The sequence below is a fragment of the Nannospalax galili genome, unplaced genomic scaffold (genome assembly GCF_000622305.1).
Source record: "Nannospalax galili isolate Female #2095 unplaced genomic scaffold, S.galili_v1.0 scaffold538, whole genome shotgun sequence".
In the NCBI taxonomy this organism is placed as follows: domain Eukaryota; kingdom Metazoa; phylum Chordata; class Mammalia; order Rodentia; family Spalacidae; genus Nannospalax; species Nannospalax galili.
The window spans coordinates 4,093,535-4,112,574 of record NW_008343842.1 but is presented as its reverse complement, the minus strand read 5'-3'; the positions used below and the strand labels follow the sequence as shown (position 1 = coordinate 4,112,574).

General features: G+C 46.9%; 1 protein-coding gene and 1 non-coding gene across 13 annotated transcripts in view; one reads left to right on the top strand and one right to left on the bottom strand.

Moving 5' to 3' along the window:
* Positions 1 to 19,040, top strand: part of Anks1a (ankyrin repeat and sterile alpha motif domain containing 1A) — a 185,550-nt gene that overhangs the window by 28,386 nt on the left and 138,124 nt on the right. The gene's annotated exons all lie outside the window — the stretch shown is intronic.
* Positions 5,319 to 5,458, bottom strand: LOC115071552. Its single transcript, XR_003850648.1, has one exon. It is a non-coding gene; the product is annotated as a small nucleolar RNA SNORA46 (small nucleolar RNA).

Genomic DNA, 19,040 nt, shown 5'->3' with positions numbered 1-19,040 from the left:
CTAGAGAGCTGGCTCAGCAGTTAAGAGCAGTGGCTGCTCTTGCAGAGTTTCGGTTCCCAGCACCCACATGGTGGCTAATAACCATCTAACCCCAGTTCCAGGGAGTCCCTTGCCCTCTTCTGGCTTCCAGGTGCACTCCCATATAGGCAGGCAAAACACTCATGCACACTGAAACAGAAACAAGCAAACATGAACTCTGCTGCCTCCTGCCTTGTGCTCCAAATTACCTGTCTTTATGAGGAGAGGTTCTTTGCTTTTTGTCCAGCAAGGTGGAGCAGAAAGGACATCCTGCCCCTGCAGAGGGCACATCTGTGGCTCTGTGCTTCCGCCCTGATCTGTCCTCTGGACCTAAGGCCAGGGCCCCCCACTTCTCCACCTGTGGCTGCTTGGGAGCATGGAGTCCTGGGGGCTGATAGCAACTTGCAGAGCTGTAGGAGTATTCATTCAGTCCCTCGAGAGAGGTAGAGGCTCTGCCCAGCCCAGTAGCACACAAATAGCCCCTTCTGAAGAGCCTGACTTTGCCCCTCCATTTTCCTACCTCAGACTCTCTCCAGCTAAGTCCTTTCTGCTGCTCCTCCTGCCCCCTCTGCGGTCTCCCTGAAGCCAGTTCCCTGTTTCTTCCTTCTAGAGAATGAGTTTAGCCATCAGGAAATCACAACACTGAGGCTGTTGGTGTGGAAGCTTCTAACTGAAAATCAGAGTATAGAATCCTGTGCAGATGGGGCTGACTATTCCACATACAGGCAGTGAGGCTTGGGAGGCGTGGTGTGTAGGGCTGGGAGTCTGGGCTCAAGAGCCAATTGGTAAGTTCACATGCCAACTCCTCCTTTGTAGGAAGTTAGTAACTCCTGCCTCAGTTTCCTCACACAGTCGATGTGAGGGGCAATTTGATGGGGTTCCCATTAGTGCCTGGGATGTGGTTAGTACTTGTTAAATGTTAGGTTTACAGCTATCCTGTGGGTCAGTATGGCTGACATCCAGTTCTGCCCAATGTGTTTTTGCACTCTGTGTAGAAAATTAGGAGAGAAGAAGTCAGCATTGAGTCTCTGGATCAGGTTCATAGAAACCATCCCATGTAGCATGTTCTCACAGTCTAGAATTTTACAGTCCCATAAGTATTTTGTTGTTGGAGAGATGGTTCAGTGGTTAAGACCACTGGCTGTTCTTGCAGAGGACCTGGGTTTGAGTCCCAGCACCTATATGGTGGCTAACAACTGTCTGTAACTCCAGTTCCAGGGAATCTGATGCCCTCTTCTGACCTCTACGGGCACTGCACAGCACTGGTACACTTACACACATGCAGGCAATACACTTGTACACATAAAAATAGTAAGTAAAAACAATTTAGAAAGTATTCTGTTGCCCTCTGGTTTATTAAAGTAAAAGTAAAAAGGTAAACGTAAGTGTATATATATATATAATTTTACAGATTTCCATGTAACTGCCATATTCATGTGAGTGACTGATTGCTCTTATGATTTCAACTTTATATACAGTTCCCAGGCTGCAGATGTAGCTCAGTGGAAAGCTCTTGCCTAGTGTGTGCAAGGCCACAGCTTCTACCCTCAGGACCTCAAGGAAAAGGTGAAACCTGAGTGTCACTTATGTTGGTAAAGTGTACTATTTCCAGTTCTGTTCTGGGTAAACTTGGCAGTTAGTCCCTGGTGAGGCCCCCCCGGCAAGACCATTGTTTTTGACAGAAAATTAAGGGCTGACTCTGGAGAGTGTCTTTTTGGGGACCATGGTTTGACTTCATGGCATCCTATGTCTCTGAGACTTTTGCAGCCTGGTGCACTTCTCTCCCCCGCCGTCGGCTGTACACTAGACACTGCAGCGCTGTAAGAAAGATTAGCTGCCTTCTCTGGAGCCACAGCTGAGCAGTTCTGAACGCCCTCGAAGGGAAAGCCTGGTGCTCCTGCACACGCACCGCTTTGCCTGCAAAGCCTCCTTTGGCAGCTTCTGGCTTTGTCAGAAAAATCTAATAGTGGTAGTTAAGCCCAAGGCTCTGGAGTTAGGCCGTGTAGGCTCAAATCCCAGCTTTGCCTCCACATAGCACTTGGCCCTAGGGAGGGCTCTTAAATCCTTTGTTTCAGGAGTAAGAGCGGCTGCCTCACAGCATTGCTTCTTTCTGAGAATTAGGTGAGGGATCCCTGGCACTTAGTGTATTCTTAGCACAGGGCAGCTTAGCACTTAGCTATTATCACCTGTGCCTCTGCTTACGGAAAGTTTTCCTGCTCTGCTTGTTAGGGCTCTTCCTGTTTCCCAGAGTGTCTCTTTGTCATTGCATTTATGGTACTGCGTTGTAATTTCCTGTTTGTTCTCGTTAGCGTTTATTTTTTATTTTTAATTGTGTGTGTGTGTGTGTGTGTGTGTGTGTGTGTGTGTGTATGCATGTGTGTATGCATGTAAGTGCTGGTACCAGTGAGGCCAGAGGTGTCCAATCCCCCAGAGCTGAAGTTACAGGCAGTTGCGAGCTGCCTGATCTGGGTGCTTGAAACAGAGCTGGGGTTCCCTGTAAGAGCAGTCAGTACGTGCTCTTAACCACTGAGCTGTCTCTCCAGTTGCCTTTAGGCAACTACTTAAATGAGTTGAGTCTGTGTTGGCCGTAGCTGTGTGCCTGTTGCCTGGCTGGACTGTTGTCTTTTTCTCCCAAGTTCTGTAAATTGGTCGGGTAGGTGTGTGTTGTGTTTTTGTTTGGTTCCAATTCCCTGATTAAATGTCTGCTGAGGAATGGGTCTGTTGCCTGCTTTTCAGGAGCTGAAGGATTTAACTGTCTCCCTTTCTGCTCATTAGGGCAGGTTTTAACAGTGCATCAGGGTGTTTGAAATGCAGTGTGTTCTCAGTTCCTCTGGGTTACATGCTGTGCTGGTTAGTTTTTTGTCAACTTGACACAAATTATAGATACCTGGGAGGAGGGACCCTCAGTTAAGGGATTTCCTTCATCAGATTGGCCCGTGGACATGTCCATGGGACATTTTCTCTATTGCTGGCTGACTTTGAGGTCAGTCTCTACAAATAGGTTTTGGTCAGACTCATTTGTAACAGCAACAGAAAACTAACCAGAACAGGTGCTAATGCCTGTTAGAAATTATGTAAAGTGAAGCAAGGTGTGATGGGGCATGCAATCCTAGCACTGGGCAGGTGGAGACAAGAGGATCAGGAGTTCAAGGCTAGCCTTGGCTACATGAGGTCCTGACTCAAAAAATCAATATCCCTTTACTCCAAATGATTACGTAAAGTGAGATAGGTTTGGTGACTCATGCCTGCGATCATAACCCAGGAGGAAAGGTGCAAGTTAAAGGCTAGCTCAGTTAAGGGATTTCCTTCATCAGATTGGCCCGTGGACATGTCCATGGGACATTTTCTCTCAGTTAAGGGATTTCCTTCATCAGATTGGCCCGTGGACATGTCCATGGGACATTTTCTCTATTGCTGGCTGACTTTGAGGTCAGTCTCTACAAATAGGTTTTGGTCAGACTCATTTGTAACAGCAACAGAAAACTAACCAGAACAGGTGCTAATGCCTGTTAGAAATTATGTAAAGTGAAGCAAGGTGTGATGGGGCATGCAATCCTAGCACTGGGCAGGTGGAGACAAGAGGATCAGGAGTTCAAGGCTAGCCTTGGCTACATGAGGTCCTGACTCAAAAAATCAATATCCCTTTACTCCAAATGATTACGTAAAGTGAGATAGGTTTGGTGACTCATGCCTGCGATCATAACCCAGGAGGAAAGGTGCAAGTTAAAGGCTAGCTTGGGCTAGATAGCAAGGCCCTGTGTGGAGAGGGAGAGATTAAAGTCCCTAGAGCCATTTGCCTTAGTGAATGTCAGAGTTGGGCTCTAATGTGGGTTTTGGCTTTGTGGCACTTACTGCCTTGCTGAGAACTTAGGTTGACTGGTTCCCTGCCCACAGTAGACACCCCGCCAGAGTCTCTCTCCGCCGCTGCAGTTTTCAGTGGTGATCGTGGGAGGGGCTGCCGCTCCCTGTAGGGCGGATCCTGCTGTGGCAGTTGCTGTTGAGCTGCACAGGCCGTGAGGCTGCCATGCAGGCGATGAGGATGAGGACAGGCAGCCGGCACGGGACCCACAGGACAGGGCTGAGACACATCTATTTTCATGGCTTCTTTTCTTAGTTTGTCCCAAAGTTAAAAATAGTTAATGATGCCCTGTGGGCTGCCCAGTGTCCTGGAGTGCACACAAAGGCTAGTCTGTGTCAGACTATCATAATACACCATTGGGCAAAACATACTTTCTTCTGACTGTTTTTCAAACATCAGAACACAGAGTCTTGGAAACTAGGGTTTATTGTGACTACAGCTGGCTTGAAAGTAGCAGGCTAAGCTAATCAAAGGGTGTGGCATCTGCCTTTTATGCTGCCAATAACCGAGGCCCCAACCTCTTGTAACATCTCTAATGTGAACTTCCTATTTGTGTTGAATTTTTTTATGTTCTCTTTTTTGAAATGGGGTCTCAGGTAGCCCAGGCTGGCCTTGAACCCCTAACATTTCTGCTTTCATGTCTCTAGGTGCTATGATCACAGAACTGAACTACCACACAGCCTTTCTATTTGCAAAATTTTAAGAAAAACAACTAGATGAAGATGCCATGATGAAACCCATTCCTTTGTATTCTAACCTAAAAAATTCAGGGGCTGAAAGGATGACTGAGTGGTTAAGGGTGTATACTGCTTTTGCAGAGGACCTGAGTTTGGTCCCCAGCTCCCAAGTTAGGAGCTCACAACTGCCTGTAACTCCAGCTCCGGGGGGGTCCCATGCTTCTTGGCTTCTGGGGATACTTAGCATCCCTGTGCACATTCCCTCCCCCATAATTAAAAAAAATTCTAAAATATTAATCATAACAAATACTAAGCCGGGCAAGGTGGCGTACACCTTTAATCCCAGCACTTGGGAGGCAGAGGCAGGTGGATTTCTTTGAGTTCAAGGCCAGCCTCTACATAGTGAGTTCCAGGCCAGCTGGGGCTGCAGGGATACCCTGTCTTGAAAAGAAAAAAAAAAAAAAAAAAAAAAAAGAAAAGAAAAAGAAAAACCAAAGGGAGTAAAAAAACAGTGTATCCAGGGCTGCTCAGAGACTAGGAACGGGGAAGGTGCAGAAAGAGGAAGGGCAGAGACTCAGTTGGTTTGATGTCTAATGCTACATGTTCTTACCTTTTTATGGTAACATAGTTTACAGACTTTTATTATTTAGAAAGTTGAGTTTTTTTTGTTTTTGTTTTGTTGAGACAAAGTCTTGCTGTGTAGTCCAGCCTCGCCTCAGAGTTGTGGTCCTGCCTGAGACTCTCAAAGGTAAAACCTTTTTTCCCCATGTTCCTTAACTCCATAAAGCAACAACCAACGGCACAAGTCTGCTGTGCAGCAAAGAGCCAGGTATTCTTTTGCATACAGTGTAACCATGAATGGGGCACGAATGGGCAAAATTCCTATTTGTTTAAAAATAGTGCAATTAAAGGTGAAACCTTGTAAAGATGTAGCTAGATGCTGTGTGTGTGTGTGTGTGTGTGTATGTGTATGTGTGTACGTGTACATGTACATGTGTTGGTATGAATGCTTGGGTGTGTGTGAGTGTGGAGGCCAGAAGTCAACTTTGTGTGTCATTCTTCATTTTTCCCCCATGGTGGGTTTTTTTTTTTTTTTTTTTGTCTTTTTGAACCAGGGTCTCCCTGTAGCCCTAGCTGTCCTGGAACTCACTATGTAGACCAGGCTGGCCTTGAACTCACAGAGATCCGCCTGCCTCTGCCTCCCAAGTGCTGGGACTACAGGCGTGCGCCACCATGCCCGGCCCACCATGGTTTTTAGACAGAGATTTACTGGCGTGGAGCCTGCCAAGTAGGCTGGCCAGCATGTCCCAGGGACTTCTTGTTTCCACTTTCCAGCACTCGGATTATAAGCTGGGCCACCATGCCTATTTTTGTTGTTATTGTTAAGATTTTGTGTGTGTGTAAGTAAGTACAGGTGCCCATGGAGATCAGAACAGGGTGTTGGATCCTCTGGAGCTGAAGTTACAGGTATTTGTGAGCTGCCTTTTGCATGTGCTGGGAACCACACTCTGGTCCTCTGAAAGAGCAAAACTGACTCCTAATGGCTGGACCCCCCCCACACACACACACCAGTGTTTTTGTTAATCATTGCAGGTTCCAGGGATCAAGCTTAGGTGCTCTTGCTTGCATGGTAGGCACTTTATTATCGAACTATCTTTCTAGCCCTGTGTATATTAACTTATATGCTCAAAATTTTTATGATTACATGAAGCTTTCTGATTAGAAGATGGTATAGATAATAACTTATTTCTCAAAACAGCTGATGTTTGGAGTTTACAGCAGCATAAGCCACAGACTCTTCAGGGTTTGCTCGGCTGTAGCTCAGTGATAGGGCACCGGCTTGGCGTGCACAAGGCCCTGGGTTTCTTCAGCAGTACCCCTCCCCCAACACTGCTAAACAAATAAATGGAAAAACCTCTTGAGTTTCTTTTTTTATGTTTGCATGTTTGTGGAAGACAGAGGATAGCCTTGGACGTCATCTTCAGGACCCTGTCCACCTCATCTGAGACATAATCTCATTGGCCTGGACATAGTGACTGGACTGTCTGGCCATGAACTCCAGGGATTCTCCTGTCTCTGCCCCCCCCCCCCCCCCAGCCCTGGAATTACAGGCCTGTGCAGCCCACACTTGGTTTTTTATGTGGGTGCTGGGAATTGAACTCCGGTCCTCATGCTTGTAATGCAATCACTTTACCCGCTGAACCATTTCTCCAGCCTTTGAAGATTCTTTTTGAAAGTGGGACTGTATGCTCTGACTTACAGATTCAGTGTTGGTAGTAGCAATTGTTGGCTAGTAGAAGAACTAGAAACTTTTTAGTGAAAAAATGCTAAGGCATTCAAGGTTTGTGGGGAGACTCAGAACCTTTCTCAATGCTCTAAATAGGTAGGTGCCCCCCTCTGGATTGCCATGTACAGGTAGCTGGCACTGCTAGCTATAACCCCATCTGGCTTGGAAGACCAGCTCTATAGACCAGGCTGACCTTGATCTCACAGAGATCTGCCTGCCTCTGCCTCCCAAGTGCTGGGATCAAAGGTGTGCACCACCACCATAGCCACACGCGAGTTTTAAAATTTTTTAATGTGTATGTGTATGCATTCCACCACCCTCAAGTGGGGAAGGTCAGAGGACAACTATTGGAAGTTGGTTCTCTCGTTTCATCAGGGTTTTGGGGATTGAACTCAGATAGTCAGGTTTGCCTGGCAAAGGTTTTTACCTGCTGAACCATCTCAACAGCCTGGACATTAGTTTCTGAGGAAGAGTCTGAATGCAAGAATAAACACACTAGGTAGGCTGAGTGAGGGGATATATGATGAGACTTTGTCTCAAAAAAAGTAGGGGGCAATAGCAACTAAAATTTCTTAGGTATCCCTTATTAGCATTGTGCTGGTACATGTGCATCATTTGAATCTGCACAAAGTCAGTATGCACTGGTATGACTCTCTCCATTTTACAGATGGAGAAACTGAGGCAGGAGAGACCAAGTCACAGGTTAAAGGTCATAAGCTAGTAAGTGAGTGAGTCAAGATTTGTTTATTGTGTATGAATGTAGTATATGTGTGGGGTATGCACATGGATGTGCATATGGAAGCTAGGGCCTTATCTCTTTGGGCCTTATTCCCTTGAGTCAGGGTCTCTCACTGAACCTGGAGCCAGCCAACAGAGATCCTCTATCTCCATCTGTCACAGTGCTGGGGTTGTAGGTGTACATGTGGCCATGTCTGGCTCTTTATGTGCATGCTGGGATCTAACTCAGGTGCTCTTACCCACTGAGCCATTGCCCAGCCCTGAGTCAGGTTGGGTCTGGGTCTAGCTCCTACATTCCTAAGCATCATATGTACTTGTCGCAACTGTAAACAAGTTATGAGTTAGGCATTTAAAAATTTATATTTTAATTTTTTATGTGTATGAGTGTATTGCCTGCATGTATGTAGGTACACCTGTGTTATGCAGTGCTCAAGGAGGTCAGAAAAGGGCATCAGATCATCAGGAACTAGAGTTAATGGAAGGTTGTTAGCCACCATGTGGGTGCTGGGAATTGAATCCAGGTCCTCTACAAGAGCAGCCAGTGCTTGCCACCACTGAGCTGTCTCCAGCCCTGGAGATTTAGACATTTTATAACTACTGGTTCCAGCTTTCATTGTCACATTGTTTTGTACAACTCTTGCTTTCCCACCTCAGTCTGCACATCTGGCTTTGTGTTTAATGATTTAGCCAGGGTCAGATAGCCTGCAGGTAGGTTCTGTGAGGTGACCATGTTTCCCAACTGCAAGCTTGTACAGAGAAAGAGCATGCAGAATGTTGATCCCCAAGTTTATCTTTATCTCAGAGCGAAGGGAGGAGCTGGAACGTCTTCCACAGAAGGATCTAGCAAGAGCTGAAAGAGCCTAGGAGGCTGCCAAAGGCAGCTGGTAGAAGAGGTGGTCACCTGTGTGACCTGGATTTACTATGGAGACCAGGCTGGCCTTGAACTCACAGAGATCTGCCTGCCTCTCAATGGCTTAACGTTTTTTGTTGTTTTTTTTTTCAATCTTTTTGAGACAGGGTCTCCCTGTAGTCCCAGCTGACCTGAACTCACTAGGTAGATCAGGCTGGCCTCGAACTCCTGAGTGCTGGAACTAAAGGCATGCGCCACCATGCCCAGCTAGTGGCTTAAGGGGTTTGTTTTTTTTTTTTTTTTTTTTTTGGTCTTTTTGAGACAGGGTCTCCCTGGACCCCCAGCTGTCCTAGAACTCACTATGTAGACCAGGCAGGCCTCAAACTCACAGGGATCCGCCTGTCTCTGCCTCCCAAGTGCTGGGACTACAGGTGTGTGCCACCACGCCCAGCTGGCTTAAAGATAAAGCAGCTTGTACACAAGACAGCTGAGACAGCTACTCGGCTGCCATTCGGGCTGAGTTCTGCCAAGGCGCATGGTGGATAGAATCTTTGAGCAAATTACAGCAGTGATAGGGCCTGAGAGAGAGAGAGAGAGAGAGAGAGAGAGAGAGAGAGAGAGAGAGAGAGAGAGAGAGAGAGCTGTGTTCTCCCTGTGAGATCAGAGGGAAGGGTTCTGAGTGCAGGTGGGAGGAGGAACGAAGACCATCTCTGACCCTTACTTAGTGCCTGTGTTGTGTGGACCGTCAGGCTGTGTGCTGTTCCTTGCCATCCCAACTGCCCTGACTGCCACGTGCTCAGAGAGCCTGAAGACTATTGAAGGGGATCTGTACTTGCTTCTTGTGGCACAAGTGCTTGGGCAGAGGCAGAGCCTTCGAGTTCTAGAAGAGGCTTTAAAAAAAGTCAGCTTTGTGGATAAGGAATACACTGGGATGTTGAGTTGGCCCTGCAGCCTCCCTGGATCTATTTGTACTTGGCACAGAGTAGAAAGGCTCTGCATGTGTATATGTGTGCACACATGCATGTGTTTGTATTTTTCTTTTTCTCTTTTGGATGCTAATATGAACTAGTCAGTCAGTCCTATGAAATCTCGTAGAAGTTGGTCAGGGTGTGGGCTTTAGACAGGGTCTCCCTGTAGCCCCAGCTGGCCTAGAACTCACTATGTAGACCTGGCTGGCCTTGATTTCACAGAGATCTGCCTGCCTGTGCCTCCTGAGTGCTGGTATTAAAGGTGTGTGCCACCATACCCAGCTTCTTTTTTGAGACAGTCTCATGTAGCCCAGTCTCAAAGCCCAAGGATGGCTTTGAGCTCCTGATTCTCCTGCTCTACCTTCTAGACTGTGTTTCTTTCAACCATCTTCAGGTTTCTCCTTGTGCCTCAGTAGGCTGTAGAGGTCTCAGTGCTCACTGTAGTCCTCATAAACCGTTGAAGGTTTGTACACATCTCCTGCCTGCAAAAGCTTATGCAGAGCGATCGGAGCTGTCCTCCAAAAAGGCAGCTATGGTGAGGTGCATTTTCCTGTTCTTCTCAGTTCTGACCACGTCTGAAAACATTCCTCGAGGCGTGAGCTCACGGTCTCTGCCGCACTGCTGTTTCAAGTTGTGGTTTGGCAGCCGTTGGCGGAGAAGCTCCTGGATTTCCCAGTTGGTGGTTGCTAGTTAAGAAACTTGATTTTTTGGCAGAATAGAGGCTCATATCGCCTGACTTCAGGAGAGCCGTAGTTACGATCAGCATCGTTTTCATTGTTGGTCGCCAGTTGTGTAAGTCTTTTGCCTTTTTACTATTGAAGAATATTTTTATTACTGAAGAGTAGGCAGCTCAGCATTTACTGTACCATTTATTTCTGTTATACCTTTAAGTGTGCTCATTCCTTCCTTAAGTTAATTACAAGGAGACTCTGTTCTTAGTACCTCAGTACTGGTCTATATTAACTGCAGTTTCATGTTATTCCTTTTCTCAGAAGCTTTGGCCATTTTAGCTTTTGTTTTGCTATTTTCTATAAACGATTTTTTAAAAAATAAAACCCATTTGTTTTGGGCCTTCTACAAACAGTACATTTTTCTGTCCAAGGGAGGAGATCATCCATGTCCTCCCCATCCCCCACCCCCTCCACCCCCCGTCTTCTGCCCTGAAAATGGCTTTCCTAAAGTCTTGTATGTGTCAAATGACATCATGGGTGACAGGAAGGGAGTCTAGCTGGGCTGTGACTGTGAGTGTGGGGTGAAGGTCTTCATATACTCTGTGTGATAGAAGGAAGCCCATGGGTCCAGGGGTACCTGCCAAGGAGACATAGAACCTTTCTAGACAAATAGCTGGGAAAGCGGAGAGAGGCTTAAGTGACAGGACACAGAGGAAGAGCCTTCTCCCAGGAATGGAAGATTCTAGGGCCACTTTGCCCACAAGATCCCTGGGACTGGTGAGAGGGGCTTGAGAAAATGGGAAAGTAGTAAATTCTTTTACTGTGTAGGGGAGGGGTACTCTTAGTGATTCAGCCCCTAGATGGGCTTTCTTAGGTTTCTCTGGGTCAATGGTTCTCTGCCAGTGGTGATTTTTGGCATCACCCCTGTCTTCAGGACATTGGCAATGTTTGGAGACATTTTTGGTAGTGGCAGGGGTGGGGGTTGAGGGCTACTTCCATCTAGTAAGACCAGGGATGCTCTAAGTTCATATGTCAATGTGGTGAGGTTGGAAACCCTGCTTTAGAGGTTTTGTGGGGCATTTCATTAAGAACTGAGCTAGAATTAGGACGTGAGACTTGACTGTACAAGTTGAGGTCATACAGTGTCTTAACCTGCCCCTAGGGAACTTGAGGAGACATTGTAACTAAGCTTGGATTTACCTGAGTCCCCTGGTGTGGTCTGTCTCCTGATGATCACAAATTACAGTCAGAATGGTGACCTTCCAGGTGACTGGCCTATCACCCTGAGGATGCAAGTGGAGGGTCGCTGGCCTGTGAGAGGCCAGGGGCAGCATGGGAAACTGACCTGTGGCAGCTGGGAAACCGCCCCTACCCCATCATGCCTGGGATTTCATGTGTTTGCAGGAGAAAAGAATCCTACAGCAGCAGCTTCAGAGTGCACGGAAAATAAGGCCTTCCCAGCTCTGCTTGATTCGCAGTGATGCCAGAGGAGCCTTTTCAGTTTCTTTTCTGACACCCCCCCCCCAGGTTTGTCTTGTAGCTGATGGTAATACCTTAAAACAAATACTCGGCACTGTAAATGCCCAGACTCCTGGGCTTTAGAGATACAGAATGTGTTCTGTCCCTGTACCTGAGGCGTATTTCACATGGGAACACTCGAATCAGTTAGGTATTATTTGAAGGAAGCTGTGGCTCTTTCCCAGCCTGGTTGCCCTGGTTCTTGGCACCTCCCCTCAGTTCCCAGGAGGAGGAAAGCTGATCTGTGAACTGCTACAAGGGACCAGAACCCATCCCTGACTGCGAAATTGATCCTGCTTCTGGCTGATACAGAGCATTAGCAGCATGCAACTTGGGGCATAGCAGTGGGCAGTTGAAGCCTGGTTCCGACTGTTGGGTAATTTGTGATTAAGGTCTACAGTAAAGCAGGTTGTAATTACCGTACAGTGGTTTCAAGTGGAGTTCTCACAGAGGTTGTTCCTATTGTGTGACCCCCCCCCGTGCCTCAGTTTGTCCTCTTGCAAAATGGGAATAATTGCTAAAAGGATCACATAATCATAACACACTCAGAATGGTCCTGGCACATAGTGACTAATCAGGAATGCTATTCTTAGTACAGTAAGTGTTGGGCTGAGAACATATGTCTAAGAAGCCATTAGGAATTGACCAGGTGTCAAAGTTAGCTTCACTTGTCAACTTGACACACCAGGGAAGAGGGACCCTCAGTCGAGGAATTTCCTCCATCACATTGGTGTGCGGACATGAGTGTGAGGTATTTCCTTGATTGCTAATTGATGTAGGAGGGCCCAGCCCACTGTGGGTGGTTCCATCCCTGGGCACATGGGTCTGGGCTCCTTAAGAAAGGTGTGTCTGAGCAAGCCAGTAAACAGCATCCCTCCAGGGTCTGCTTCTGTCCCTCCTCCAGGGCTCAGGTTCTTGCCTTGACCTGACTTCCCTTGATGATGGACTGTGAGCTGTAAGATGTTATGAACCCTTTCCTCCCTAGGTTGTTTTGGTCTAGTGTTGTGTCACAGCACCAGACAGCACACTAGGACACTAGCTAAGGGAAGTTGGGTTGGCTGTGTGATTTGGAGGACAGGAAATAGATGTGTTCATAAATATACACTAACGTTAGATTGCAAGCCTGGCCTGTTCACACAGGTTTGTATGCCAGCTACCTGGTAGGCTGAGGCAGGTGGATCATGAATTCAAGGCCTGCTTAGGCTGCAGAAAGAGTTCAAGGGTAGCCTGGGTAACTTAAGCAAGACTTTATCTCAGTTAAAAAAAAAAGGTTGGAGGATGTAGCTCAGTGGTAGAATGTTTGCTTCCCATGAGTAAATTCATGGTTGATCCCCAGCACTGCAAAAATGCAACACAACACAACAATAAAATTTGTAGAAGGACACCAAGGGTTCATTTAGGCCACTTGGGATTTCTGAGCTCTGGATCCCCAAAGGAAGTTGAAGTCCAAACAGATGAGTGAAGTATGGATTTACAGAGTGGGTTTATGGAGGAGCTGTAGTGGGGTGGAGGCCAGCCAGGAATCTGCTCTGCTGGCACCTCCACTGGGGTCAGGAGTAAGCCATAGCCCTGGGGATGAAGAGGAAGGCATAGAGACAGCAGGTGCACGGGATTTGAGGACTGAAGGAGGCATGGGGCGCATGGGTCGACCAGTGCAAGGTGCCCTGAGTCTAATCCCACAGAACATCTGTCAAAGTGCTTGTCAGAGGAGGGGAAGAGGAAGGGACTGGGCAAGTTAGGGGAAAGCTTAGTGACAAACAAGAGAACAGTTCCTCACTTGTTCTTTTTAACCCCTCGGAGCCCATGTCCAGTCTGGGGTGGTGGGGATGGCGGGGAGCCCGTGTCCAGTCTGCGGTGGCTTCCTTGGGCTCTGGAACCCAGGAGCAGGAGGAGCAGTGCTCACAGCTTGTTTCACTGAGGACTGCTGCTCTGCTGCCCACTCCCCATCTCTTGACCCACAGACTTTTCATGGGATTTGAGCCCTTCCTTCAGCCTCTGAGTCCCCATAGAGACTGTTGTCTTAACATCTGCATTCAGAGGCCGCCTGCTTCTGCCTAGTCAGGCCACCATTAGGCACTGATGGTGATTGCGTTTGGGACTTCAAAGGCTGCAGCACAGTGGAAGGGGAGAACAGCCTCTGACAATCTCAAGCCTCCCAGGATCATTTAGAGGGACTGGGATTTCATGCTTGGGCATCACCCTGTCAGGAGCACTCTGTCACAGGCAAGCTGTAATGGTGCGATAAGAAAGCACTCTGGTGTCCTCGGCCCAAGCTCTAGCCCAGGCTCTCCAGGAAGTGTGTTGTCCCGGCAGGGAGTCTGGGCTGAGGGCCTTGTCCAAGGCCACTGTTGGAGTCAAGTCTTTTTTCTTTTTCCGTTCACTGCCTGCCTTGTGCCCCATGTTGTTCTGTTCTTTGTACGGCCTGCTCACTTGAGTGTCTGCTGTTCACAGCTGCCACCTCAGGTCACAGTTGTCCCCCAACCCCGCTTTTCCCCTGTGGATTTAAAGTCTTTTTTTTTTTTTTTTTTTTTTTTTTTTTTTTTTTTTTTTTTTTTTTTTTACTGTATATATTCATTGTACATGATCTGTGCTCCACAGTGTGTTTTATACAAGTCTATATAGTGTACATTTTGATCCTGTTTTGCAGATGAGGGACTGAGTAAGGCACAGCCTAGGTAAGCAGCCAGCCTAGTTGCAGGCTAGTGCTGGTGTGGCTGGGATGGAATCCAGCAGGCTCGTTCCAGACCTGCTCCCCTTGTCCTCTTCCTGCCTGCCTTCGGTTTTGGAGGTGGCACCTGTCCTGTGTCTCAAGCTATTGAAGAGGTTGTTTCAGAAACATTATGTGATCCCATGAAGGAGCAGATGCTTTTTTGAGCCCTGTGGACCTTTTTAAAACACTGTCTCATGTTATTAGCTCTGCAACATTGGGAAGTTACATCACCTGTCTGAACTCAGATTCTAAATCTGTGTCACGAAGACCATGAAAAATGGGGCTATTTATGAGAAATGCAGAATTTAGGGGCTTTGGGACTTGGGGACTAAACCTAGACTGAACCTGAGTTAGGTCTTGTGAACTTCTCACATTCGTGAAAGTCCTGTGCACAATAGGGACTTGGTAAGAGTAGAAAACGTGAAGGTGCAAGTGGAGTTCACCTGTGCTCAATTCCCTGTGTGGCCAGCTGCCTAGGAAGGCTCTTGTCTTCCTGAACTGTATCTACAACATTCCCTGTGTCTGGTATATGTCCGGGTGTCTGGACTTGGGCAGCCTTCCCTGCGTGTAGTGTTTGTCTGGGTGTCTGGACTTGGGCAGCCTTCCCTGCGTATAGTGTTTGTCTGGGTGTCTGGACTTGGGGCACCTTTGGTTTTCATGGCTGCCATTCTGAATATGTAGCTTCTGCGTCTTTGTTTAAATTGCTCTGTGTTGCTTTATCCGTTTGAAGAACCACTGATCAACCAATGACTTGCAGATCCCTTGCAAATGCCCCGTTAGGCCTTTCTGTCTTATTTTTCTCCTCTGGTTTTGGTTGATTCTCCATGTTCCTGGGGTTTGGGTTCTAAAGTTCTTTCATTAACAGCTGTCTTCTCCCCATCCCTGTCCCACCGTGGATTCTGGAAGATTTTACTAAATCAAAGTTGTTGTTCTTCTTTTAGACCTGTTGATAGTTTCCGTCACAGGAAGTTGGTTTCCCCATCTGATGTGATCATTTCCCAGTGATTGTAAATTCTCTCCCATGTTTGTTGGGAAGTTCATAATTTTTGGGGGGGCCAGGGGACAGATTCTCAACTATGTAGTTGAGGCTGGCCTGGAACTTGCCCCTCTCCGGCCTCAACCTCAGCCTCCTGAGTGGCAATTACAGCCATGTGCCTGCCACCACACCTGGCAATAATTTTGTCTGTAATACTGGCTTTTACGACTTTTGTGGAGGAGGGGTGCTAGGTGCATCTCTCTGGGGCTGGATTTGAAGGGACAGCAGAGGAACTCAAGGGGAGGATGAAGGATAAGCCCAGGAGGTATCTCCAGCCTGGGAAAATGGGACCAGGCACCCACCATACTCCTCCCTGTGTGACCTGGGCTGCCTGGTCATTTCTCCCAGCTAGGTTCCTGGTGTGTGAAAAGAGGAACATTGTATTACAGGATCCTTCAAGAGAAACTGCCTTTGCTTCCATTAGAACAGCTGTGACTACTTGCAAAAGACGCTGAGGTTGGGCTTGTTGACTGTTGACCTGTCATAGAAGGAGGGGGCAGGGAGAATCATTGGACCCTCCTCTAGAGTCCAGCCACCCTTCCTGCTCTTCCCAGCCATTCTTATGTAATTTCCCCTAATTGCCCTTGGTCTCTGAAGGTGCTGGAGTATGTAGACTGTGGAAGGCTACCTGAAGGGCATGCTGCATCTTTGCATGAGGGACTGAGGCTTCCTGAGGTGCAGCTGCTTGGGGACCACCCAAGGTCTTATAAGTAACCCCTCACTCATGCTCTGTGAATGAGCCCTGTAAATTCATAGGTTCTCTAAGTTGGACCTGGTGAAATTACACTTTGGTTTGTCCTTGGTGTCCTGTAAGGAGGGGTAGTTGTTTTGTCTCCCCAGGGAAGGAGTTCTGGGCTCCATTGCTCCCCACCTTCCATTTGTCTTTCTCACTGCACTTCTCCCTCCGGGAAGTCCCTGTCTTGGTACAATTCTTGTCATAGAATTTACCTACAGTTTAATGAACTTGGGGATATTGTAATGCCTAGCAAGTGTCCTCTTGCCCGATTCCTGTGATCACGGGCACAGATGTAGTGGTCCTCTTCTTAATTGGTGAGCTGCATCAGAAATGACCCTCCTGTATTGCTTTGGTTGAGAGAAGAGTTCTGTGCTTACTTCCGATCAGGGCTGTTTCTTCTTAGGCCCTCATGCCTTCCTAGTTTTGAGAGTTTCTCAGAAGCTAGAGCTTTTTTTTTCTTTTTTTCTTTTTTTTAAATCATGAGATGGGGTCTCCCTATAGCCCCAGCTGGTCTACTCACTGTGTAAAGCAGGCTGGCCTTGAACTCACAGAGATCTGCCTGCCTCTGCCTCCCAGGTGCTGGAATTAAAGGCATGTGCCACCATGCCGGGCTATAACCCTTTAATTTTTTTTTAACAGCTCTTTTGAACTGTCACATACTGCAGTATTTACCTGTGTAAGGACACAGTTGTTTACAGCATACCCATGAGTTGTACGACCATCACCATACTTTAATTTTAGAACACCGCCCCCCCGCCCCACCCACCTGCCCTACTCCCTGCCCCAAAAGAACCCCATATTCAGAATTTGTCTTCCCCGACCTAAGCTATCACTGCTCCTCACTGTGGATCTGCCTATTGTGGGCATTCACGTGCATATGCTCAAATCCAGTGTGGCCTTTGTAGCTGGGCTCTTAGTGTCTCAGATTTGAAGTTCATGCCTGGTGCAGTCAGGATGGATTGGTGGTACTTTTGCGTTGCCAAATATCATGTCAATACACTGTATTTTGTTTGTTTCTTCATTAGTTAATGAATTCAGGTTATTTCCATGTTTTGGTTATTGTAAATACAATTGAGCATTCATGTACAAGGTTTTGTTGAGGTGTATGCCTGCATTTCTTGCATACTGAATTGCTGAATTACATGGTAACTCTTAAGGTTTTAAAGACCTGCCACATTTTTTCTGTTTTTATCATTTTACTGTCCCACCAACAGTGTTTGAGGGTTCTGGGTTCTTCACATCCTCAATAACACTTATTTTTGTCTATTTTTACTTCAGCTAATATGTGAATATAAAATGATTTTTTTTTCTCCCTCCAAAATGGGTTCTTGCTCTGTCCCCCAGGATGACTCTGAGCTCCTTGGTTTGGTGCTCCCCCTGCTTCAGCTGGGACTTTGGGTGCCAGCCACTGCTTTTGACCATGGGCAGTGACCTGTACCATCTACATCTCCTTTGGAGTTAGTGACAGCAAGCATCTTTACATGTGCTTATTGGCCATTTACATAACTTCTTTGGAAAGGGATTTTTTTTCTAAACCTTTGGCCATATTTGAATTGGTCTACTTTCTAATTGCTGAGTTATAATGTGTAGTTTCTTTTTGAAAGTTTCGTTTGACAGTCTGGAACTTGAATTCATGTCGCTGGTCATTCTGTCACTACTTTTGTAGACTCATGCTATTGACTAAGTAGATGCTTTAGTTCAGCTATTGGCCGTGGAAGCATTAAAAGGTGTTTAAGGTGGCAAAGGATCCTGTCTGAGTAGGGAAGATGGCTGTATGGATTTGTCAGTGGAGGACTCTGCCAGTCTGTTCTTTAAATGTTTGACATCTCTGGATTGTCAGATTTCTTCCAGTTCTTCTGTAGCTTTGATTGACATCTTCCAAAAGGCTTGTCAAAGGTGACTGTCTTCGAATAATTACTGACAGAATGTGGTTAAAAAATGTTTTTCAGGGCTGGGGATGTAATGTAGCTCAGTGGTAGAGCACTTGCCTAGCATGCATGAAAAGCCTTAAGTTCGATCCCTGGCACCTGAAAACAAGGAAAAAAATTGTCTTTGAGAGTGTGATGGTTTTCTTTGACCATTTTCTTCTGAGAGAATGATGGCTTTCTTTGAACAGTACAATCCATAGCTGATGCTTTAGGGCTGTCATCCAAGAATTGTGGCCCTAGACCAGGATTCCATGGTGTCTGGAGGGTGGGTGATGACTGTATGTTAGAGAGCAGAAAGATGTTTTTTTTTCTTCTATGCGTCTCACAATCTGAAGCTTCTTGCAGAGAGCCAGTGAGGAAGGAAGCCTTCATTTCATTCCCAGGACACTTCACCCACAGGGTGAAAGTGGGTTTTCATCACTGTGTCTGGAACTTGCCTGGCATTGGGTTAGCTTTATCTTGGTGTTGCTCCAGACCCCTGCCTGGTTATTGTCCATTTCCCCACTTGAGGCTGAATGTAGCTCAGGGATCTTGCCTACATCCCTTTCTTCTGAACCTCATGCAAGAATAAAACCCTCGCAGCTTTGCCTCCTGGCAAGTGTTGGAAACTGGGCTTCATGACAAGTTGGCTGTGCACCAAGTCACTCATTCTCTTAAACATGTGAAACCTGTTTCTTTTGGCTGAGACATTTAAAGGAAAAATCCACATTCAGTGAGGAGAGTCTTTGCCTTCTTTCCCTCTTTTTGCTCCCCGTCCAGCCCTCCTCTCTTCTTCCCTTCCCCATTTCATTTTAGAAAGCTGCTGTGGGTCACTTTGCCACTCAGGCCTGCTCGGATCTCTTCTTTCCTCAGTTTCTCTCCCTTCTGAAAGCAGTGGTCGTGAAAGGCCATTCCTTTGAATTTTATCTGTTAGATGCAGTTGGGGGTTTGACGTCATTCTTGTGCTTTTCTGGATGGGATGGACTGCTTTTTTTTTTTTTTGGTGTATGGGTGCATATTCGTGTGGGTGTGTGTGCACCTGTGTATGGAGGTCAGAGGACAACC